General features: G+C 30.1%; 1 protein-coding gene across 2 annotated transcripts in view; it reads right to left on the bottom strand.

Moving 5' to 3' along the window:
* Positions 1–27,315, bottom strand: part of LOC107439155 (polypeptide N-acetylgalactosaminyltransferase 13) — a 326,736-nt gene that overhangs the window by 209,625 nt on the left and 89,796 nt on the right. Inside the window, exon 2 of one of the 2 annotated variants that reach the window (XM_021148903.4) lies at positions 25,193–25,263. The exons of the other annotated variant lie outside the window; for it this stretch is intronic. The gene's annotated coding sequence lies outside the window, so the exon portion shown is untranslated. The remainder of the gene's footprint in view (positions 1–25,192; positions 25,264–27,315) is intronic. 2 annotated transcript variants of the gene reach the window in all.

The raw sequence follows: 27,315 nt of genomic DNA on the forward strand, positions 1-27,315 counted from the left end.
ACTAGCAACATTAATTTTTTTCCAATTAAACACAGATTTAAAACAAAAGTTGAACCATCTGAAACTCAAGCGAGCTTAATTTGCTACAAATTAGTTGCAACTCATCTCTGATGCACAGTATTGTTTCCTGGACTCTACCGCAAAATATAATATAAAGCAACATTTATAATAACTCTTTTAGAAAATGAACTCAAAGTTTCATCATTGGTCAATCCCTTGTGGGCTCTCACTAATTCCTCGGATCGGACATGATTCACGAGAGAAAATATAATGACCTGGCTAAGCATACATAGTCTAGTATTTGAACTTCACAAACATTTATGTGGAAAAAAACAATAGCAATATAGGTGCACTGCCGTAAGGACCCACCTCCCCCGCGGCTGTCCGCATCTTCTAGTGAGTCGCTCCCCGCTTATATCAGTCTGATATAAATGAATGATAATAATGTAGAAAAAAGGTTGCCAATGGGCTGCGTGTAATGCATTGGCACATTTTCCCGCTTCACTGAAAAAAATGCGCCATTTAAAGGGCAAATTTGCTATTTTAGAGGCAAGAACTTTACTTACGTCGCACTAGAGCTATAAAATGGGCTATTGCCGACGGTCTGGGAAACATTCCTGAGAATGATCCGAAGAGATGCCTTCGAAATTTTGATTCTCTGCAGAGGGGATGGCTCCCTTGCCTTGGTAGTCAGACGACCTGCGAGCACTTTACGGTAGAACAATTAAACGAGTACCAATACCGTGCGCCCTTGGTCCCTATGCAGGCTGATCGAAATGGTCACCCATCCGCTTACTGAGAGCAGCCAGTGATGCTTGACCTCTGTGTTCTACTGGGAACTGTGTCTTTACGATCAGGACTTACCATTTAAAGGGATACTAGTCATTAATAACAATATATTATGAGGGCTATTAATAGCAATAAATGTATTTAAAAAAATCTATTAGAAAACCGGTATATTGCATTTTTACTTTATCCTTTCGCATCTAATTGTAGAAATAGTCTATCTGGGGCCGGGATATTCTGGTTAGTAGGGCACTGGGCCATGTCCAAGAGGTCGGGGGTTCGATCCCTGCTGGCCGAAAAATCTCCGTGTAGTAAATGGTGATTGATGCACGCTAAATCTGTCGAGTCTCAAAGTCCATGTTCCCATAACAAATTATACCTCTGGAGTTTCCTAGTCATCTGGATTGGTCCAAAAGTACAAGGTTACGGAGTTCATTAGTTGTCGTAAATCCAAAATTGGGTCGGCTGTTCAACGACGGTTTTATACATTATATTATATATTATTATATATATATAACAGGGCTACGTCCCTGTTATCATTGTTGTATTCAGCTTTAATAATGCAGTCATAAGCTATAATAAGTTATCAAAAGGTTTATTTAAATGTAGGCTGGAGACTATAACATTTCACATCCGCTCTCCACAAGGGAAGGGGTGGACAAAGTTCCGGATGGTTCCGACAGATCTTACAAGGAATACATGATACAACAAGAGTCGTGCGAAAACCATCAGTCTCGCATTAAATACTTATAGAAATTGAGTAAAAAGGCTCAATCTTGTAACCTTACGCATTAATGAAAATCATTTAATGCTTCCTAATATGGAAGTGAAAGAGGGACAAGATTCTAAAAATAACTCCTCCTTTGAAATATAAATCTAATTATAATTCAATGGTATGTTTTCAGCCTTGAAGTCCCAAAACAGAATTTCTACACCTATTCTTTACCAAAGACATTTAATGAAAACGAAAGAGTTTTAATGTTGTTATTAATACAAAAGTATTTATAATTTTTGTAATAACTATAAAAGATGTTTTGAGAAAAAAAACACGTTCAATGTTAAATCGAGACCTTTTAAAATATGAATTGACGCTGCCTGACCATACTCACTTCAATTAGTGAAGGTCTTGAAATCTTTTTACCAGACCTAACACGTAAATTAATGTTACGCTTATCGTCACTTAAAATTAAATTTACAAAAAGGTTTAAACTGGAATATTTCACAGTCATTTGATTACACGTAATTAGTAATACATTTCCCCATCCGTATTAAATTCGTTATTTACCAACAAAGACATCACACAGTAATTACAATTAATCAAAGGGTTTTTGGAAAGTTAATTTCAGACAAAGATCGTAAATCTAATTTTTGCTGGGAAGAAAGGATTAAATAGAGCAGAACTAACTAAAAACACGCTTAATTGAAAAGAAGTAATGAAATCTTTATCTCCTCCTTCTCATTATCTTTAATAATGTGATAAATTTTCTCAAACATTTACAATAATAAATTTTGTTTTTTTCTATGTCTTAAAAATAAAGTTCAAGATGAGGAAAACGAATAGTCTTCAATTTACCACTGACATGAACGCAAATATCATAGGTGTTTTTTTTAATTCAAACTTTATTTAAGGCTTTTTTATGTTAAACCTTCTTTCCCTGAGACAAAATTCTGGATGGTTTTTGTATTAGATCAACATGAACAAGATGGTTATCATCACAAGCATCCATCAAAAGCCATCAAGACTGGCCATATCCCCATATTAGGAATTAGAACAACGCGAAGAGAATGGAAAATATTAGCTTTAAAAATTATTTTTCCTTAATAATATATCACATAAAAACTTCTAGTGAAATAAAGTTGGTGATCTAAAGGAAAAAATGAGATATGAGAAAGTAGTTCCAACGGAATAGGTAAAAATAATAATGACAAGCAAAAAGCCTAATAACTAAAATATTTTTATTCTAGCTAATTTGGGAATGCGCGACTGATCATATTCATTAACGCCACGATGGACCAGGACTTTCTTCAGAAAGTGATAATCTTGTTCCAATTTTGCGTCCAGTAGTTTCAATGGATTTTAGAATACATTAAACAAATATTTTATTTTCTAAGAGGGAAACATAATCTACGGAAGCATTAAATTGTAAAAACGCATCAAGTTGAAAAGTCATAGTTGGATTTGCATTCTATGGTGCTTAGATTCCTAGTTTTATTAAATCAAAACATAAATTACTCACGTATACAAGTTCCTTAAAACGAGGAAAGAGTATATAGAACATTTTGATACACCAATGTACTTCACAAATAGTATATTCTTAATCTTTTACAAGAACGAAATAGTATTTCATTAAATTAATGGAAAACTCACGTAAAGTTAGCGCGAGCACCATCTTATAACCAGATACGACTTAAACACATTTTAATTGAAATGGAAAGATATTTGCAACACAAAGTTACAAAATTCAATTAATGAGTTAAACTTCAAATAAATGAATGCTTATTTAAACGTTTCTTGAAATAATTAAATATTTGGTGACTGTTATAGAATGGAATACTCTTTACAGAATTTTCATTAAAATTACTAGTTAAACAATTAATTAACTAAAATTAAAAATAAAGCCTTATAAATGTATTCGGATACATATGAGCAAATAGGCAAAATTTCATTAAGTTTCTCTAAAGCTCAACATTTTTAAAACTGATTAAATGACAGTTTAAGTTAAAATTTAATAGTTATTAGCTAATGGCTTTCAAATAATTGGTTCGTAAGTCCAATCCCATTTTAAATCATTTTTCCGAATTTAACAATTTAAATGGATTTTCAACTGATATGGAATAATTTATGTAAATGCGCATTTTATGACTTGCATGAGCCTTTTATAGATATACAAAATTAAACTTAAACTATTGTTTTATACATATTTCATTACACCTTATACACACTGAAATTTATCCCTTTGGAATCTTCTAAATATTTCTTTAAAGGAATTATTTGCACCCACTTTTCCACGCAAAATAAAAAAGTTATAATTTAAGATGCTGTACACACTGGCTATATCTGTCATATATATAAATAAATAAATAACAAAGATATTTAATTAGTTGACTTTATAATTCCCAAATCCCTCCAAGCTTGACATCATGTAAGGACGATCATTTAAGAAATCGATAAAATTGGTTAATTAATACTTAACCACTTTAGTTTTAAAAGTTTGTGCAATTTTTCGAACCTAACAATTTTTATAATTTTTTTTTTATCATTCACCATTGCTTATAAATCGTTATAGCATTTCTTCAACTGAATTATTTTATAAGATAACCAGTTATTCCAGGAAGAGCCAATATTAACACGAACTTTTTTTCTATACGATTAAATTTGTCAACTCAATTGTTACGTTCTTGTAATTTATTGTTTAAAAAAAATAACACATTCGTCCTGATCACAGTGTATGTATTATATAAATTTCAATAATTTGGTATTAAATTAGGTGACTGCATATATTAGAACTAAGCTGTTACTCTGCACTAAAAGTTATCAAATTAGTCGGTTACCACTACAATTTTTCTACAGATTATCTAGCCATTGCGTAGATTAACTAGAGTGATCCATTAAAGAACCAAAAAATTGTTTCATTTCTCAAATTAACCAGGTAATTTGAAATCTACCTAGATAATCTGCACATTGCCTACTTGGCACTCGGTAAAGGAAAAATAAGATCTTTGTTAAAACAACAGCAGCGTTTTTGTACGCTTAAATAAACATTTATTTTTTTCCATATAAATATTCAACTAACTAACGTCAACACATAAGTTGACAGAATCAATTATCAACCACTTAAGAAAAAGATAATACAAAGAATGAAGGAAATTAACATGTCATTTATTTATTTTTCGGTTTTTAAAGGATCAAATCAATACAACCAAGCAATCAAATTAGTTGATTGCTTGATTGTATTGATTAAGAAATGTAAGGGATAATTAAGATAAAGAAACTCCTTGATTGTATTATTGAGAAATAAACAAATTTTTGAAATTTAATGTTACGGAGACAGTTAACGCGCACATTATCTAGATAAATTGTGGAAAACTCTTGACTCTGCACTTTTAACATATCACCTAGTAATTCTGCAGGTTAATTAGGTAATGTGCATATTAACAGTTACATACAAATGAACATCTTACAATTTTCCACATAAAGATGAGTTTTACGTCATTACAAAATGTTGCGTTTCCGCAACAGCAGTCAGTAATGGGTTAATCCATGCACGCAGTAATTGGTTAATGTAATGGATTAATTCATGTAAGAAGTAATGGGTTAATGTAAGGGATTAATCCATGTACGTAGTAATGGGTAAATGCAATGAGTCAATCCATGTACACAGAAATGGGTTAATCCATGTACGCAGTAGTGGTTTTACCAATGTGAGCCATAGTGAGTTAATTCATGTACGCAGTAGTGGATTAATGTATAGGGTTAATACATGTGCGTAGTAATGGGTTAATACATGTGATGGGTTAATCCATGTATCATTGTTAATCTATCCTATCCCTTTGGATGGCGCCTCCTTTAGGATTTGAAATCCTCTGCTTCAAATATTTAACAGGTGTAAAAGAATTAAACAATGCAAAGAAAGTAAATCAAAATTTAAAACCCACAGAATGACCAAGTATAAAACAATTCAAAAGACGAAAGAGCTTATTTTTAAAATAATTTTTCTGAATGTGGTAAAGTTAAATTTGTTTGTTTTTTTAAAGTTTTGTGGGAACAAAGTTCTAAAGCTAAATATTTCAAATTCGAATCTTAAAATAATTCCAAGATACATTAGAAATATTCGATCAATAAAATCTTGTTAAAATAAAACAGATATCGAGTAAGTTGCGAAAAGGGCAAATGTTAAATAAAATAATTAAATAAAAAACAATGTTAATATATCAATTATTTGATTTAATATTCATATGAGAAAATTCAGGTTATAAATGATATTATCACTTTATTTGTTAATATTTCAACCTCATTACTTTCCTCAGATAGTCAAGTTCAATGAAAAAATTCACTACTTTAAATTACTAGGGCAGAATATGGATTTTACAAAATATTACAAAAAATAGTTGCACAAAAAACGAAGATGAAAAAAAATATTTTGAAAACTTTCTCTTCGCGTCAAAATATTGATTTAACTGCATAGTTAAAGAAAATAAAAGCAGCATAAAAAAAAAGAAAAAGGAAAGAATAATATTCTTTATTTCTTACCAAATGAGAGAAACATGCAGACGTGAAGAAAACGATAATTAAACCGTCAACACTAAATCGAACTTTCGCTCTATATAAGTAAAATATTTTTACTGGAAAATACGCAAGGGAGGAAGTATAACAAACATTCAAAAGATTTAGGAATAGTTAGAAATTACAAACTAAAATATTTCAATTTTTAAAATGTATATAAAATGTTTTTACAAGAATTCAACTTCACTTTATAAATGTGAACTCGTCTGAGTAATTCTCTAGCTGCAATTTTTCATTAGTATTTCGTATTGTAATATTAAACGTCATAAAATCAACTCGAAATTTTTTTTTCATCTTCTTGAAAACTGTTTTCTCCTTTATATTAAAAAATAAAAATTGCCACAGCTGTTTTGAGTGTTTAACTTAATGAAGTTTTGTTTTGCTGCACAGAAACTACAACAATTAAGAATTTTAAATTCCAAAGGTGTATAGGGATGGATGAAGAAAAAATTTGAAATTCGAAAACTAATTCAAGAATTATTAACAGTAAATTTTTAACAAATAATGTGCGGGTCGCTCTGAAAACCGAAAAAAGCAACTACCTACTAAGTCAAAAATTTGACCATTTTTATTTGTAAATTTAATTCAAATTTTACCCAGAATTCAAATTTAAGCCGTGATGGCTCAGGGTATAGTACGTTCGTCTTCTAATGAAGTGAACCGGGATTCGATCCCGGCGATGGCTGAACGATACAAATTCCGCATCCGGCTTGCACCGACCACAGTGCTGACGTGAAATATCCTCAGTGATAGACGGATCATGGGTTAGAGTCCTCTTGCCGTTAGGCTAACCGTGGGTGGTTCTCGTGATCTTTCTCTCCATGTAACACAAATGCGGGTTAGTTCCATTAAAAAAGTCCTCAACGAAGGCAAATTTTTTCCAATACTTGATCCAGGAGTTCCCTTGTCTTCTGGATTGGATTCAAAATTACAAGGCTACGGAGTTGAACTTTAGTAGTCGTAAACCCAAAAATTGGCTCGGTTGTTCAACGACGGTTATAAAAAAAATAAATATTCAAATTTGTTTGAAATGTATTGAAATTTAAATGCTTCTTTCGCGAATTTTAAACACTCTTTTGCTTTAAATAATAACTATTTATTGGTTTAGTTATCTCTCTTCAGATTTTTATTTTAAGAGCTCGCACTTTTAACAAAAAATTAGAAAGAGAAAATGGTTAGAAGTTGCCGGATATAAATCTTATCATTTACATTAAAATTTTTTAAAGTACAAAAAATTTATTTTAAGAAAAATAAAAGCAGTTTTTCAAAGCTGGGAAGTCCTTTCATTTCGTGGTGATTAAGAGCCAATATTTTGAAAATTAGAAGAAATTCTGAAATTTTGATAGTTGTATTTTTTGATTGGCTTGATTTTTTGGTATCAAAGTATTATCAAAGTGAAAAATCGATGCCGGGTAAGTTTAAACTCCTAAAAATTTTTTCCCTCGCCTCTAGAAAATTTGAAAGTTCAAGGTAATTTCTTTAAAAGCGAAATATAAAGATGAAGGGATTTATCTAAAGAAATCAACAACCCCCCTAAGTTTTGTTTTGCTATTTTATTAGTGTATCGCTGCCTAGTAATGAACATACATTTATTTCCATGGGGCATTGTTGTTTTTCAGAGGTGTGCTCTGTCCAAGTTATTGAAAAATTTAGTTTTTTGCATTTAATGATCAGAAAATCCTTGTTAAATAACAACACCCCTTTAATTTCCTTACTGCAATATTAAAGTTCACTCTTAGGACAAACTCTGTTACCAAACACATTCCTGAGATTTTCAAACTTCCAAAAAATCAAAAATCTAACATTTTTTAATTTAGCTTCTCTTATCAAAATAAGCTAAAATAAAGGAATTTATAAGAATATCTTCAATTAAAATACATAAATATGAAAGGGAAATCACTGAGGCGTTCGTTTGGTCATGCATTTAAAACCTCTAAGTTACTTTTGTTTTTTCTTCAAGATAACATACGTTATTAAATGGATAGTCCTGGGCTATGAGAAATTGTCACGCCTTACTTTAAAAATCTAAAAATTTTATATATAATATTTTCTGAACTGTAACTGTACCACCTTTATAAACAGGGTAAAAGGATATAACTTCTTTCAAGCAAATCTCGGATGCAAGCTTTGAGATTTACTTGATTAAGAAAGATTGCAAGCTTACTTGCTTAAATAAAATGATATGTATGTAACATATAAAATAGCTAAATAGAATTAACGAGATCTTAAACCGAAACCAAAAAGGAATTGTATTTTTATTAGTAGATTAGCCCTTCTTAACAAACGAGAACATCCAATAATCTTTTTCACATAATAAAAGAATCACTTCGCGTATATATTATGGTTAATTAATTAGTTAGAAATGTAACCTTTATTTATACAATGAATCCTTACAGCGCAGTAAAATGTCTTCATGAAATCAAAATATAATTCAATTTAATAAATATTTCGAGATTTTAATGCATTTTCATTCGGTCTAATGATTACTTATTACGGCGCCAGCCCTAACAAAGAAGTCTGGATATTATGAATCACATATGCTGCTGCATGTGAAAAAAGTGGTCACATGTCTTTTGAAAATACATTTGTATTGCTAAGTGTATAAAAATTGTAAATAATTTCGTTAGTCTTTTTTCTTAATAAATACTTAATAAAAATTATAATGGAATCATCATAATACAAAAAGAGTATTAGAATCGACTGAATAAAAATCTGATGGACTAAAATTAAAATTGAACTAATTACCGGTAATATGGTCATAAAAGATATACTCGGCAGGAAAGCGTACATAATGATAATGGCCGTAACCTCTGAAAAATTCACTAAGCAAATTTTATATGAATATTGATAAAAAATATAAGCTATTCTTACAAAAAAGATTAGATTTATAATCTAACAAAATGAATTTTTGCTTTACATATTTAACTTTCAAAAAACCGAAGGGCAGTAACAACATCCAGAATTCTGCATGTCATTGCATAGTGGGTCAGAAGACCATGATCTTTGGCCAAAAGTCAAAAATTAAATTTCAACTAAAATATGTTCAGGCAGCTTTAATATCGCCCAAATTAAGTATTCATAATCATTCCAAACATTATAATTTACTTTTCGAACCGACAAGAGTACAATGTAGTGAAAAATATGTTAAAATTTATTTTTTTTAAATGTAACTTATAAATTTATATTTGAGAAATATACATAGGAATTTCACCTTTCTGTTACATTTTTATCAGAGTAATTAGTCTGAAATTATAGTACAATTTTTTCAATTTGTTGGATTAGTTCAGTGGTCGGCAAAGTGCGGCTCCAGAGCCGCATGTGGCTCTTTGGCTCCTTAAGTGCGGCTCTGGCACAAATATGCACAGAAGGCGCAATAATATTTTCATTTAAAAAAAAATTGGTAAGAAAAAAATTGCATCTCATTTTGATAAATTAATCCGAAGAGCTATTTCGGGATTTTAAGAACAAAGCAGATATTCTGAAAACAGTTAAAGAGGTACCATTGTCTGCCAAAACCATTAAAGATAGAACAATTAAAATGTATTCGAATATAACCACCCAGCATATTGAAGATCTGAAATTTATTTCGGCTTAATCAATTGCAGTTGACGAGTCTTGTGACATAATGATACGCAAGTTTCACTTTCTGTAAGATTTATGTCTCATTCTGGCCCTAAAGAAGAACTTTTAGGATTATTGTCACTCAAAGGTCAGACGGGTGGAGAGATCAGAAGATATCACAAATGCTGTAATTGAGTGTATGGAAAAACATCATATTCCCCTCGATAAAATTGTGTCGATTTCAACAGATGAGGCCAGAAGTATGATCGGCGTAAGAAAAGGGTTTGTTGCTATATTGAAAGAAAAAATTAATCTCGAGATACTTGTTTATCATTGTCTCATTCACTCATGCGCAAACATTTCCGGATGAAATTTGTAAAGTTATGGAATTAGTGATTACCATTATCAACTCCATTTTAGCTAAAGCTCTTAATCATCACCAATTCAAAGAATTTTTATTTGAAATGGAGAGTGAGTACGCTGATCTTCTGCTTCATAACAAGGTACGTTGGTTATCAAGAGGGAACGTTTTAGAACGTTTCGTGTCCCTTTTTCCGGAAATTAAAGCATTTCTCCTTGAGAAGGGAACTATCCACTATCCAGAACTAAAAGACGATCAGTGGATTCAAAACTTTAATTTCATGGTAGACGTTGCGTCTCATCTAAATCAGCTAAATCGTAAACTACAAGGGAAAGGAAACTTAATTTTTTCGATGTTAGAAGAAGTAATAACATTCAAAAATAAATTATCCATTTTTGCTCAGAATTTTGAAAGGGAAACATTGTTTCACTTTCCGAGCCTGATGAAGCATCGCCAAGAAAATAATTCCTCTATTGATAAACACCATTTTAAAACAATAATTTTAAATATGAGGGAAGCATTTCTCAGCAGGTTTCAGGAATTTAAAAACAGCAGAGCAACTTTAGCATTTGTCAGAATCCTCTTAATGCTACGATAACCGAGTTGAAATTTTCTCCTTTTGAAATTGAAATTGGTAGCTTTTAAATACAATTGCTGGATTTAAAAAACAAGGAGATATGGCGCTCTAAATTCGAACGTCTTTGTGATGAATTGGAAATATTGGAGAAGAAAAAATTTGATCTTAGTTCACAACGCAAGTGGTCTGCTTTGAATGACCTGGAGAAGGAAGACATGATCATTTCCAACGCTTGGAATGGTATTCCTGACTCTTACGATCAGCTGAAAAAGCTCGCGTTTGCTGTTCTTTCCCTTTTCGGTTCTACATATATATGCGAACATTCTTTTTCAAGCATGAACATTATCAAGAGTAAACTGTGAAGTCGTCTGATGAGAACTTGGAATAATGCCTAAAATTAAAAACAACAACATACAAACCTGACTTACTCAAACTTTCCAAGGAGATGCAAGCACATTGTTCGCATTAATAAATATTTATTAAGTATGGAATTTAGTTTTATTTAGTGTACTACTTATTTAGTGTAATAAAAGTTTACTAAACAAGCACATTTGGCTCCCAATTTTTTTTAAAATTGTTGTAATGTTCATATTTGGCTCTTTGGCTAATAAGTTTGCCGACCACTGGATTAGTTAATACTCTTGACAAACTTAAAGTTTATATCTTATCATTTGACATTATATAATGTTTGAATCACTTTCGAAACTTATCTCCAAAAATTTCCACGAGGTAATTAGCTAAACTTTTTTTTTGTTGTCTTCTTTGATGTTTCTTCTTTCGAAAAAACCTGCCCCATTTTGCCCATATTGCAAAGGTGGACTAAATATACCGAAAAACAAAAATTGTTTTTTTTCTCTTCATGTTTTCGCGTTATTTTGTTATTAATTCGCGTTATTTTGCAATATTACTTTGGAAATATAACTTGCTCTTCATTTTTAATATAAAATTACGAAAACTATTATATTTTCATTACTATATTTAGTTATTTAAACGTGCTATATTATTTTTATTTTATTTTTGCTCGCCATATTTCAGCAGCCATTTTGTTTGTTTTTTGGAATTTTTAGTGCATTTCAAAATTTCGACTATGAATTCAATTTACCTGCACATGAAAATCCTAAATAAAAAAACCTAAGTTTTGAAATAAATTTTATCGAAATACTCATTTTGGCCACGAAACCTTGAATGCTGGCCCTCTGTGCATTGGAACGATATATACAGGAAGAGATGAAAAAAATGTTGTCCTAAAAATTCAATCGGGTAAAATACAAAATTTTATCAGGAAAGAAATAATTTTAATAAATGAAGAAGCAAAATAAAACGTTCCCGAAGTTATAAGATCCACAGTCAGAAATAAAAGTGATTTCAGTTTAATTTAATCAGATTGAAATTTTATTTAATAAAGTGAGGTATCCTGAAGGAATAGTTTGATATCTGAAACAGTGATGCGAATGTAAAATGTATTAGATTTGAACAAAAGGCGAAAAGATTCTAATACTGGACGAAGATGATTACTGGTAAAAGAATGAAGACATCTTGTAGGAAAAAAACGCCCTTGTTTCAGTAGATGTCGATTTTTTAGAAGACCTAAATTTGATTTTAAAAGCGTAACTAAAATACACTAAAAAATAAGTCAATAATAAACGATATATAACAGTTGATGTTTTATTTTCATTTATAACTGTACTTTACGGAAGTATACAGGAAACCAATTTTTTCTTCAGTGTTTTGTGTCATAACGCCTCAGTGTTTTTTGTTCCATGAATATTTTGTTCCATGATTATTTGTTCCATCTTGACTGTCTCAAAAAGGAGGAGGGACGTGATTTCTAACATACAACATTTCTGCGAATTCTTCATTATTCGCGAAAGAAGCATTTATGCAACTTTGGTTTTTTTATGAAAATGGGACGAGGTGCCTGTTAATAATATTTCTCCATATTAATTATAATTTCTAAAACTCAATAGATGGCGCTCTGCGCAGTAATGTAAAATCATTAGTTTTCTAATCAGTATCCTCCATGACACTGTACCATTATCATCATCCTTTTGTTATTAAATATATATTATGTTAAACGGCGTTTGTTATGATTGAAACCCCGAGATCTGAGATCATATCACCGTATTTAATAGTCCCATTGATTTTTATTTTCCGCTTGTTAGATACATTTACCTACAAGATGGTATAGTCAGTTTTTTTGAGCGACGATGCTGTTTTAAGCTAAATAAAAAAAAAGTTGGACTTTGGATTTTTTGAAAATTTGAATGGATCATCAAAAGCATCAATATCCCAGAAAAGTGCTGGATCACAAAGCTTGTCTTAAAAGTCCACTTTAATATTCAGAAAAGAAATTGAGGTACTGTTTGTTGTTTAACAAAGATTTTCAGGACAGAAAACGCGGAAAACTAAATTTTTCACTAACTTCGACAGAGCATAACTCTGAAAATCGACACAGCCTCATGCAAACTAGTGTATTTCCATAACTAGGCAGCGATACACTAATATAGCAAAACAAAACCTTAGGGTATTGTTGCTTTCTTTAGATAAACCCTTTAAAACTTATTTATAGTTCACTTTTTAAAAAATGCCCTTGAGCGACCTTACACTTTCAAATTTTCTACAGGGGAGGGAAAAGTTTTTTAGGAACTCAAACTTGCACAGCATTAATTTTTTTCCTAAACCTACTTCAATGTAAAAGAAAATTAAGTTAATGAAAAAAATACAACTATCACACATAGAAATTCAAAATAATGGCTCTTAACTTATTTAAAAAAATGTTCTAACATAAAATTAAAAAAAAATAATAAAAAAATTAAAAAAAATTAAAAAATAAAAAAATTATCATTTTGCAAACAAAATTATTTTTGTTGAAAAATATCAATTTTTAAGGAAAAAAATAACGAATAAGAAAAAATTCAAAGAGTTGGTGAGCACATCGAGCAAGAAGCGGAGTCTCCTAGTATTGAAAAAAAAAATATATATATATACAAAATATAGAGATTCGGGGCAAAATTCTTAAAACTTTGATCAAAATTAAAATTTACGTTACATCCCAACAGAAAATGTATTTACTAAAAAATTTGCAGATTATAGATAGTTTAAATAAGTAACACTTTTCTGCTTAGTATTACGGTTATTTGCTTTTCGAGACAAATATGACAACAAATAAAGCTACAATATCAAATGATCTCTTCATTTATGCTGCCAGAAATAAAATTAAGAGAAATGCAAAGGTATCATTGTCTCTACTATGCTACAGATAATGAGTTCATCTGTAAAAAAAAAGAAAAAAAAACCTTCAAAATGCATTTTTAGAAGGGAAATAAACAATACATACTAGATTTACACTAAATCAAATGCTTGATTGTAATGCAACCTCCTTTCTTAAGGCATTTATGACCATAGCAATTCTGCCTACGCACTCAGATGTTCCTTTTTTGTTATTTCGTCGAGTGGGCATATATGCTCTCCATAAATATTAAAGTAGGACTCCGATTATTCAAGATAATTAATAGAGACAACGCATCTACTTCCGTTAATCGAAATATTCTAATTATAGAGATAGCACTGTCTATTTGCGTTAATAGAATTTGAAGAAAAAAAATCATCGTTTTCTTTTAATAATACTACTATATGGCATTTCATTTTAATTCGACTGTTTAATACATTTCTTTGTTGCAAAGATATAAAAGGTATTTTGCTTTAAAATTCGCTTGTGCTTTGCTCCCAATAGCGCTACTCCTGTGCTTTGTTTTTGAAAGAACTATTTGTATGGAGCAGCAATTCGATTTTGAATCGCTAACCAATTTCATTAATTTTATTTTATAATCGTTGTTGAACATTCGACCCAATTTTTGGGTTTACTACTACTAAACCAAATTTACTTATTACTACTAACAGATGGCAGACCAGTGTCCAAGAAAATGCAGCGCGATCAACCGGTTGATTATTTTTGAACGTGTCAAGCTTAATCTTCATTCCACTGCCGTAATTCTGATTTTTCACTTTAATTTTAATTATAAACTCAACAAACCTTTCACCGTCTTAAAAAATCAATCTATTTACAACACCTACTCTGTTAATAAGCATCACACCAGCCTATAATGAGCCAATTAAAATATTCTGCGTTCTTTATCCTTAACAGATTAATTTTGTGAAAACAACAACGACGATTTACTGCCTCTGAAACTGATTAATAACTAGTCCGATTCATTCTAAGACTGATTCAGCTAACTATTAATAGGTTAGCATTATTTAAATACATAATGAGTAATAAAAATAACAAAATTATTTTATTTGTTTATTAATTTTAATAAATAAAACTAATGCAAGGGCAGATACTAAGAGCAGTTCTACCGTTTATTTATTTTTACATTAATAAATAAATACCGGTTAGCATAAAAATCACTCATGATTAAAAAACTGAAAAACTAAATCATAATCAAGTTGTTAATCACTTTCACAATTAAGGAATTCTGTCCGTTCTGGAACCACCAGAAGAATAAAAAAACCGAAATTAAACTTTGATTTCTTGCAAAATTTCTGAAATCAGACAGGGTTGATTTAGACGTAAAAAAAACTCAGATAAATTACAAACAGAAAAAATATTTTACAAATAATTCAAAAATGATTCTAATAATAACAAGTTACACAATCATTACTCTCAAAAAGCGATAGCATAAAGAAGACGCCGATAAAAAGGGGAAATAAATAGGAGAGAAAAATCGCATTAGTGGCTTCGTTAAGTCAAAAGAGAAACGGTAAAGCTGAGGGATTATTATCAGTTTCCGTACAGGATGTCGTATTGAAGTAACACGTAAGCAATAACTATGTCTTGTAGAAAACGTCACTGACATTCAACTCTGACGTTATTTTTACGACCGTCTTGCGGGAGCAGATAACAATGGAAAATATCAAAAGGTGTTGAAGGTAGAGTTTTATCAGCGCAATTTTAGATAATATATTATGTGGAAATGGCTCCGCTTCGCAGGGAAAGCGAAATTGAAGCTGCAAAATTTGCAATTTACGACACTGTAGCTATAAACTGGGAAAGAATTATATGCGGGACGTTATTCCAAAATATTATAAAGTCGTGAAATACCCACAGATTTATTAAAAAAAATACTTTAGTGAATAATTTTTTGAATATAATCAAATAAAAAAATTGGGTAATTTCAATTTGGCATAATACATCTGGCATAAATTTGAGATGCATTAATCAGAGGTAATAAAAATGGATTTTGAAAAATATTTCGATTGTGTCACAATGAGACAAAAAATCTCAAAGTTATTTTCAATTTATTTATCACAAACATGATCACCATTTTTCTTAAATATCTAAATATATTTTTCAAAAACAGATTTAAAAAAAAACGTTACAAGCATTAAAAAAGTCGAATTACTGATATTGGAAAATTTTATATTTTGTCAAATATGATAAATTTTCATTTTCAGTAATAAAATATATTTTAAAAACATTTAACTATAACACTGTTATCAGGGGTCTGTCCAGACATTTTGTGAAAGGTCCGCTTTCGTAAAATTGTGAAAAAATGACTCGTAATTTGTGAATATAAAATAAACGTTAAGTCACATTCTTTCAACCAGGGTCCGCTTTTGCGAATTTGTGCAAATAAGAGTCCGTTACTACAAAAAAACTTTTTCAAGGAGTTTTTAAATTGTAAAGACATACAAGATTATGTTCAACACTGTAAAATTATAATTAATAAAATTAAATTTTAAAAAATAAACAGCAATCGCAGCTACTAAATTAGCGATGCAACATATAAATATTTGGTATTTAGCCTATACTGCTGAACGCAGAATATTCATTTCGGACGAATAAAGGAAGAAGCGTCTGCCGAAGACAAAATTTAGTACCCCACTCCCCCTTCCTGGGAAAGGTTTATTCGATTAATAAAACAATGAAGATAAACAAATTTGTGAAGGGTCCGACTAAAAGATAAATTATTTTGTGAAGGGTCCGTTTTTATGAAACGATTTTTTGTGAAAATGATTAAATTTTGCACCTTATCTATGTTGTGGCAAGTCGCTAACATATTATGGGTTCGAAGTATTGATATTATGGTTCAACGTTGAGTCAATTTTTAATAGAATGAACGCGTTTTTAAATTATTTTTCTTATAAAAGTGGCTTAGTTGCATAATCTATGAGCCATAAAATTGTTCGGAATTTAGTTTTTAAAATCCTAGTTTATTTTTAAAGTAAAACTCGCGTCACAGTTTCTTTTAAAATCAGTTTTATTTTCATCCAAGCTTTAACAAATTTCAACGTAAATCACAAAAAATTAAGATTTTAATACATTATTATCACAAATTGTATTACGGTCATTCATAAGATTTTAACCTCATTATCACCAATTGTACTACGATTATAAGAATTTTCTAAATATTTTTCATTTTATAACCGCGGTGATGAGCAACCGACCAATTTTTAGGTTTAGAAGAAATACATGTTCAACTTCGTAACTTTATAATTTTGAATCCAACCTAGAAGATGAGAACTCCAGCATTAGGCACTGGGACAAACTAACAATTAATAAAGACTGTTTGATGAAATTAATACAGATTTGCGTCACATGAAGTAGAAAACCATAACAACCTCGCAAGGTTAGCCTGTCGGCAAAGAGAATTATAAGACATGATCCGTCAAGATTATATTACGTCCGTACTGTCGGTGCTAATCGAGAGCAGAATTCGAATTTGAATCAGCTGAATTTGAACCTAGGTTGCTTCATGAGAGACGATCCAGGGTCGAATCACAGGATAAGAGACGTCGTTCCAAAAATATGTTTAACAAAATTGAAGAGTTTTGAAAGAAAAATAGCACGATTCTTGCTTGCCGAACTACGCTGTACTTCTACGAATTCTAAGTATGGGGTTTATGGTTCAACGCTGTACTGATTTTTCTGAGAGCGTACGTGTATTTACTCTCCTTCAAATTAAATATAAAAGAGTATCATTTATGAAATAAAAATGTCCAAAACTTTAATTCCATACTTCTCAGTTTATTTTGTATTTTTTTTTGTAATTCATACTCGTTACTTTTTGCTAACAAGATATTTTTATTCCAAACTTAACCACTCCAACTTCAGACAATATTCAACGTAAACCACGAATAGTGTTACTGTCACAATTTTCTCAGCAGTACATATTTTACAAGTTTACTATTTACAATTTTTAAAATAAAAATGACAACTAGCTTAATCATATAAGACACTTCTGTAAGATATTGATTTCGAAACGAATTTATCCAGATGTGAACAAATGAGCAGAAACGAGGCAAACTAAATAATTCATAAATTCATTAAAATTCTTTCCCCAACTTTTAATGAATTTTTCTTATCTGAATGTAGTGAGTAACATGCGAAAAAGAACACGTGAACATGTAACAACTCGAATTCTCAAATATACCGAAAAAGAAAAAGATCGAAGCAAAGAGTTGTAACTTTATATGTAAATATTTCTTTTCATCATTTAGATATCTATAGATACTAGATAGCTGAAATTCAAAATAAGTCAGCTGCGAAAGACATGAAACATCCAATTAGTCAGAATAGTAAAAGTATTATATAAGTCACCCTAGTCGAGGTATAATGATTCAAAAATAAATACAGTCAGATATTAAATAAGCTAAAAAAAAGGGCAAACTAAGTGTCTCATAAATACTCTAAATTTCTTTACAAACTCAAAGAATTTTTAAAATAGTATTAACGTGCAAAAAAATAGAAAATCTAATAAAGTGAAGGAAAAAAAATTTCAAAGAGCTGCAAGCCTGGAGGGAAATAAATCAAAAGGTTTTTTCTAATCTCATACATATCTATTGACACTCTATCGCTGAATTTTAAAAAGAGTCAACCTCAAAAATATACTAATAATGTTATCGCGCAAAGACTTTTCTCAATATGTTGTACCAGTTTACAGAATTTTTAAAAGGAAGAGCATTTCGATCGACGTATTGTATTGATAAAAACAAATATATCCAAATGTTAACAAGCATATAGAGAAGATGCAAACTAAATGTCTCATAAATTCACTAGACTTCCTTTCACAACATAAAGATTGTTTCCATTATGGATGTATTATAAACGTGCGAAAAAAAAGAACACCCATAAACATATTGAGAAAAGAAAGAAAAAATTCCGTACAAAAGAGTTGTAACTTCAGATGCAAATAAATTCTCTATATTTCTCCTCATTCTCTGCATACTGATACTGGATCGCTGAATTTAAAAACAAGTCAACCTCAAAAACGTCTCAAACTTATTCTTTGCTTTTAAATCTTCCTCTTTCTGTAAAAATAAAAACATTACTTCTTACAGTTGGCAACATCCCAAGATTTTATTTACCCTTTCAAGCACTATATTTTAGGAATTCTAAAGAATTACAGACGATGCTCACAATTCACTCGTACTGACACTTGCTCTCCCTCAGAAAAGAAGTTATTCGAACATTATGCTTGAGCCAAATTTGTATGGAACGTACCAACAGCCAATGATTCACGAATTTCTTTCTTTTTTTTTCTTTTTTTTTTTTGATGATGAATCTTGCATTGATGTGGAAGAAATTTTGGAGCGAAAAAATATCTGTTCCAATTTCATTCATATGGTAAAAGAATTATTGTGCCGAGTCGAGATGGAACTTAAACATTTTTATGCGATCAATAAACAAAAATATTATTTTACTGAAACAGTATTCAATAAGTTTTCGGAGATTAGGTATTTAAATTGTACCAAACGAGATTGATATATTTATTCTAGACAGATAAATTATAACTAGGCTAAAATTAAAAAAAAAATTTTTTTTGAGGAAAAAAAACTTTTTGAATTTTGAAATAATGCTAACTAAGTATTATGTGAATGTAACGTCCATAAGTTTTTTTTTGAAAAGGAAAACGTCAGACCATTCAACCCTGACGTTTTATAGTTCGTTACAATATTTAAAATTAGCATTAGCACTTAGCAAACTAAGGACACCTCAATCAGGGTCTTGTTGTTTGGCCATTCGAGCCTTAGTTTTGCTAGCAGCTACATCATAAAAAAGTCACGTAAAATTGGTCAGTCCATTTTTTTTCATTCAAGGATTTTAATAGGGAATGGGATGCAAAGAAATCTTTAACGTCATTCAAACGGGAAAAAGTATCTATCTTGGTTCGTTTTAACAGATAATGCTATGCAGATTGTAGGGAATTTGAGATTTTCTTAAAAAACTTATTTCCATGAATTTTTCCATGAACACCCGTTAACTTTAGAAAAAAATCTATATATATATATATAAACAGGGTTATTCATAATTCCCTCCGGGGTTTCGAAGCTTTATAGTAAAAAAACGAAGCCGAATATGGCAAAAAAGAACATATGAAATTATTCCGAAAGTATTCAAGTTTTAGTTTAAGCAGTTGCCGGTAGATGGCAGTAACATATACCACTGAAGTCAGTTGTAGTAAAGAAAAATGGCGTTTACAGGCGGAGGGAATTATGAATAACCCTGTGTGTATATATATATATATATATAAAATAATGGTAAAGGTTTAAATTCCATTTTTATAAATAATAACGAAGATTAAAATTTACCAATTTTTTATAATTTAAAAATCTCTCGCTAAAATCCAAGAAAGTTTGACACTACGTAAGTAATATTCTACTCTATATTGTATAATAAAAGGCCAAATTCTATAATAAAGCACTTTATTGTGATTCAGCAAATGTCAACAACATCTTCAACATAGTTAATAATCAATAATATAAGACACCCCTTCTAGTTTCCTACTCTCCAATGGCACTGCGTCAAAATATTATTGTAAGTAGTGTACATAGTCATTTCAATTATTACTGTTAATATTATAATTTGATATGCTTCGGCGTGTCATCTCTCTCTCCATCCCAGGAAGCCCAAAGGCAAGGAAATGAAGAGTTTAACCTCGAATTACTTATTATAACCCAGATGAACTTTTTTTGTAAATATTTTTCTTTTTGTTTCGTTTTTGTCTAGATTTTATACTTCAATTTTTCAAACTCCCCGATTATATTCTCTCTCTGTTGAAGGAAATAAAAATTTAGATGAAGAAGCTAGTGCATAAAGGTTTATTAAATAGAATCACATTGAAGCATTGAATAAATAAGATTAAAATGTTGAAGTACAAATTTCTTTGATACTTTAGATGTTTGAAAAATTTTCTCGCTAAAATCAAAAAAAGTTTAACATCGAATTTTCCTCAAATTTTTACTGTTTTAAATTTCACTGCAACAAGATATAGATTTTAAGATTCATGAAAAAGTAATGAGGCATTTTTAGGTTTAACAATATTAAAATAGTTTTTATCTAAATTATAATTTTAGCCAAATTAATCAACAAAAAATAAGCACTTTTCAAGCACTCAAAAAATATTTTTAAGCACTTTAAAAATATATAATTAGGCAGGGTTGGAAAGTTTTGACAATTGATTTTATCATGTTTTAACCGGCATGTTAAAAAAAGAAACTTTTGGCATTGCTTTTGACAACTGTCAAAAATCATGAAAGTTTGAATCATGTAAAACGAATGGCGTTTTCATACGCTACGGACTGACAATACGCCGAATACGGTTGAATTAATTGTGTAAACGTTGAATAGAACAATGTGAACTGAGTATTTTTGCACAATTCGAAGCGAAAATCAACATGAGAAAGGAAAAATCTCATTTTGAAAAAGGGAAAATTAAGCACTTTTTAAAAACACCCAATGAAAAAAAGCACCTTTAAGAGCTTTTAAAAAAGAAAATCGAAAATAAGCACCTTTAAGCACTTTTTAAAAACGCTACGCACCCTATAAAAGTATTATTAAAATGTTTTTATTACAGTATTTTTAAGGATTTAAACCGTTTGGATAAAACTTGGATTACGTTTCTTCGTTTTACCCTAAATTTCTTAATAAAAAATTTTAATAAAATTTTTTAATTTAAATTTTAAAGAAAAAAAATTTATAGTAAAGTTTTAAGCACTTTTTAACTGGATTGCGTAAATATTCTGTTATAAACATTACATGATTCATATGCTTTTTATCCAAACTCTAATAATCATATAAGAAAAAAATACAAATTAAAAGTCTTAACTTTACGTTTAAGAAGCATTAAGAAAGAAAGCAATCTCATCGACGCAGAATTTTTATTTAAGCATATTTTTTTTACTTTTTCATTACTTTTGTATTAATTTAGGCCTAATTAAAGGGAAAATACATTTAGCATTTTAATATGGTCATGAAATTCATCATGAAACATTAGTGTCTTCTTCCATGTCAAAAGCAAAATATTCCAAACACAGCTAACTTCCAAACAATAATTTTTAAAATTTGCTCTTATTTGCAGTTATTTAGATCTAAGAGAAAGTTATTCTTTATCGAAATTTCTTTAATTTACAAAATGATTTATTGAAAAAAATTTTAATATGAATGGAAAAAAAATTTCAAACTACTTTTTTCGGATTTTATAATTTAATACAAGTATAATTCCAATAATCCAATGTCCCAAAGTCCGAAAGATTTTTGTTTTGGTAATTATTATGCTTTTTATAATTAAAAAAAAAATCTCTGTGTTCTATGTCCTTTCCTCTTTGTGTGCATGTGACCCACCCTATAAACGGGTTTGTGGTTGTGTGTGGTTTGTGGCTGCTCCACCGCCGTGGCTTCGCCACAGGTGCCCACTGGGTAACGAGAAGAGAGTAGCAGTTCTGGCATTTCTGTGGCCAATGGGACAAAAAACCCAAATGTTCGCCATTTAAAAAAAAAATTATAAATAAGAAAAATGCCAAAATATATTTTTGCTCTTAATTAGAGCGTCATAAAAATATTAAAAAAAACACCGGTGTCTCATCTGCGTTAAAGGGATATAAGAATAACTGCAGTTGGGTTTACAAAAAGGAAAAATAAACCAAAATAAATTGTACTTAATCTCAAATAATAACTCAATAATAATAACTCAAAATAAAAATAATCTAGAATTAATTCTTTATTTTTATTACTCAATCTTTTTTTATTTCAATAATTTCAAAAAATATTAATAAAAAACTGAACACATCATGAATTTTATATGTTATAGGAAGTAAATTATTTGAAAACAACCAAATTAACACAAAAGGTAAAATTCTCAAAAGCAAGCAGAAAACCAAATCCTTCATATTCGTGATATTGTGGATGACTTACATATCCAATTTCTAAGGTAGTTGTTTTAAAGTGGTCGGCGAATTGGAACAATTAGATACGAAAGGGAAACTTGTTTGTAAATGCAACACAAATCAAATTCTATAATTGAATTGAAATTCCGTAAAATTTAATTTTGGAAACTCTAGTCAGAATCCAACTATCCACTTAAAAGTTATTTGTTTTCTAAATTTAATTTTAGAAGCAACACGGAGAATCTTTCAATTTCACGTTAAAGTTTATGAAGTCAAAATAATGTTGTGGGCTTGCGACATTTGAATAATTGAACATTTCAGAGAATTTCTGCGAAATTTTGTGTCAAATTTTAATAACTAAACCAATATTTTCTACGTACATATTATTGTTTAAATTAATACATTTTTCTTATGTTTCAAAATATCGTTGAAACTTTAAAATAGTTTTATCTTATTCATTTTTAAAAAAAAGTGCACTTTTCTTCCTCATACTTTTTTTTTATCACAAAATGGGGTATTTTTTAATGTTGTGTTAAAAATAGAACTACATTACTCATAGGTCACATGCGTGCTCAATTCAGAACTAAGCAATTATTTAAAAAATAATTTAGTCAATAATTAAGTCATAAAACACATCGTGGTATATCTACAAACATAAATGCATATATGCCATGGTGGCTAAGGGACAGAACATTTGCCTCCCAATTTAATGACTCAGGTTCGAATCCTAGCGGTGACTGGTTGATGCGAATTCTGCTCCCGGTTCGCACCAACCACAGTGCTGATGGAAAATGCCCTTAGTGGTAGCGTATTATGCGTTAGGATCCCCTTACCAACAGGCTAACCGTGGGAGGTTTTCATGATTTCTCTCACCATGTAACTTAAATGTTGGTTAGTTCCATCCAAAAGTCCTCAGCGAAGGCTAGCTTGCCTAAATGCTTGATCCAGGAGTTCTTTTGTCTTCTGGGTTGGATTACAAACTACTGAGTTGAAAACTAATAGTCGTTAAATCAGAATTGGATCGGCTGTTCAACGACAGTTATAAAATGAAACATAAAAACCTATAAGCTATAGTATTATTAACTGAACGACTTTTCGAATATGAAAAGCACTTTAAAAAATGAAAAACGGCATACAAAACAGATATGCATCCATTTAAAAAGTTACAAATAATAATTTTATGTGCAAATTACGGCGAAATTTATTCTGCGCATTTTAAATGGCACATTTAGTTTATTTTAATAATCCCAATATTACTGTGCGTAACTTCAAACTTTAAAATATTTTTTTTCTAATAAGAACACAAAATTTAGAGTTTTCGATGGATGCAAGATCTCAGTGTCTACCCCCGAAGGGCTGCACAGACCAATTCGTAGGACTTAATGATGTGTGATCTATAAATGTCAAAGATTAATAGCATGGAATATTGTGAATTGATCAAGGTGGGGGGAGGAGAAGACGTGAATCAGGGGTGTGGCTCACAAACTGCAGGAAGTGTCGGTCACTCACAAGTGACTTGTGAATAATTGAGATAAGATTGAATAGTCAACCTATTATTATTCTCATGTAAATAATTAGCAATTATGTACATGATAATAATAAGCAACTATATTCACTAAGAATCTATATAGTAGGAAATAGTTAAATGCAATAAAGGTGGCAATAAAATATTAGGTCTACAAGTAACATTTTGTCTGAGAAAGAACAGGTCCCATTATATAACGATTCAAAAGGTGTCTTTATAAAAAAAGAAAAGTGGTAGAGCATTTAATCTTAAATGTACATATCAAATGTACCGTTTAGTTCTGTCGCATACTTTCCTTACAAATTTGAATATGTATGCTGTGTTTATTTAAGTTAGAACATTACTGTGGAGTTAAAGGGTAAATACCCTTTTAATTACTTTTATAAAAGAACCTTGCATAACTGTAAGATGATGCGTGTATTTTTGCAGACAAAAGTTTTCGTCGGACTTAGTATATACGAGACGAAATTAGAAAAACAAAAACATTAAGCAATAATTGTCAATAGCGATAAAATTTAAGTACAAAAGCCAGATGGCTCATATGAGAGTCAAATTAAATTTAAAAAATAAAATGATAGTTTTTAAATATTCTTTTTAGTTTATTTTTGTAGTAGGAACTGTTACATGTTTGTAAAAATAATCAGTATTAAATACAGATGGGTATAGAAATAAATTCTTTTTGCCGCCTTAAAATACATAATATGAAGCAAATTTAAAAAAGGCTTATGTTTTAAAAAAACTAAATGATAACTTCTATTCAAAAAATTATTAAGACAATGCAAAACTTCTGTATATAATAATTCAATGCAAAACCCCGTGTAAGATATTTACAATAAAAAATAATACCCAACAACTTAGCTCCATATTAACAAAAAATAAATGTTTTAACAAAACAATTCTCGAAACATTATTTAAGTACAAGAAGTCACTTACTCATTTAGAATTCTACAAGTACCTATCTTGAAAAGTCTCTAGAGCCTTGAAACGAAAATAAATCGTTCTACCTACAATGAAAGAACAAAATCTTAGTTATCAGCGGTAAGTAGTAAGTGTTGAATATATTTTTTTAGATAAAATGAAACAAAGTCATCAAAGAACAAAGTAATTCTTTTAGAATAAAAAGAATGTGTTCAGTAAACATGACCTTATTTTAAAAAATAAGCTTTAAGTCATACATAAGGATTAGTAATATCAGATACAACTGGGACTCAAATCTTATCGTACGTAAGTATTTGCGTATTAGTTTTAACAAAAACTTTGTCTGGGAAGTTAATTTCCTTTGTAATGTAATTTTTATTGATGGCTGCTTGAAAATACATTTCAAATGGTTATTTGTTTTAAATATGTTAGGTGACTATTATAGCGTAGCTTAATTGAAGATTTAAACAAAGTATGAGGATTAATTGTTTCAGTAAAAATAAAATTAAAAAATGCGAAAAAAAAGACTTCTATATATTATAATAATGACATAATATAGTTAAATTAATGTATCAGATAACATGAAATTAAGTCAAACAAATCAAATTAGTAAAAAAGAAATCAAATTAAATCAAATTAGTAAAAAAATATCAAATTAAATCAAATTAGAAGTAACTAATCAAATATAAATAAAATAGTAAAAAAAAAATCAAATAATAAAATTTATAAAAATTTAAAAAAAATTTAAATTAGCCAAATCAAATCATTCCTAAATTATTCGAAACAAAAATATAAATTTTCTCGAAACAAATTAAATATAACCAAATTAGAAAAACATAAATCAAATTTAATCAATAGAAGTCCACCACATTAACCAATTAACGATTTATAAATCAAATTTTTTTATCTATTGCAGTGTCGTGAGTACATCGTTTTTAAAGAAATACACGGTTTATTTATGGAAGAAAGAGACTATTTTTTAGATTCAATTAAGTTTATATAAGGACAAATTTCTTAATTAGTTATACATTTTGAACCCAATCCAGAAGACAAGGGAACTCCTGGATCGAGTATTGGGTGAAATTTGCCTTCGTGGAGGGCTTTTTGATGGAGCGAACCCGCATTTGCGTTGCATGGAAAGGAAGACCACGTGAACCTCCCACGGTTAGCCTGACGGCAAGGGGACTAACCCATGATCCGTCTACCACTGAGAATATTTCACATCAGTACTGTGGTCCGTGCAAGCCGGATGCAGAATTCGTATCGACTGGGATTCGAACCCGGTTCGCCTCATTGGAATAAGGAAAATCTAATCAAGTCAGAAAAAAATGCTTCTATGTTTCCGAATTTCATGTCGAGAGACTAAATTAATTTTGCTCAATGCTTACAATTGCAAGTAGATAAAGAAAAAAGAAGAAAGACAGACTTGGGGGAAAAAAGTCTTACTTCATAGTAATACGAGATGTGTCATTTATTTCCCAATCAGAAAATATTTCAAATCTAAATCGCATATAGGAATCAGAACTGGAAATCAACGCAGGTCTGTTGGTCCGGAACGACTAAAATTTGATTCTGACCACCATATAATAAATTGAAGAAGTCAATATTAAACGGTACTTTACAAATTGGCACTTTTTGAACCGGGATAGCCTGGTTGATGGTTGGTATTCCACATGGCCTATGTACAACAGGTCGTGGGTTCGATTCCCTCCGGTCGAAGACTCGCCATGTAATAAATGGTGACTGATGCACGTTAAATCTGTCACAATGTCCTTCATGTTTCCATTACAAATCAAAAACCAGAATTTTCCTTGTCTTCTGGATTGGTTCAAAATTACAAGGTTACGGAGTTGAATATTAGTAGTCGTAAACACACAATTGGTTGACAATTGGGTCGGCTGTTCAACGACGGTTATAAAAAGTTTTAAAAAAATCTGCACTTTCGAAGAAAAGCCAAAAAAGTTCTGTCAAATGTGGAAAGATTGTTGCTTCCAAATTGTTGGATTCTCTTTTTTAGGCATTAGACATTAGGATAATTATAGAAAATTACTCGGTATTTGATACCAAGAAATGGGTGTAGCTGTTGGAAGTGCGCATTTTTGAAATTTAACACAGATCTCCATTTAACATTGAAAACT

Source organism: Parasteatoda tepidariorum, chromosome 8, assembly GCF_982258835.1.
Source record: "Parasteatoda tepidariorum strain Cologne lab strain chromosome 8, Ptep-v5.0, whole genome shotgun sequence".
In the NCBI taxonomy this organism is placed as follows: Eukaryota; Metazoa; Arthropoda; class Arachnida; order Araneae; family Theridiidae; genus Parasteatoda; species Parasteatoda tepidariorum.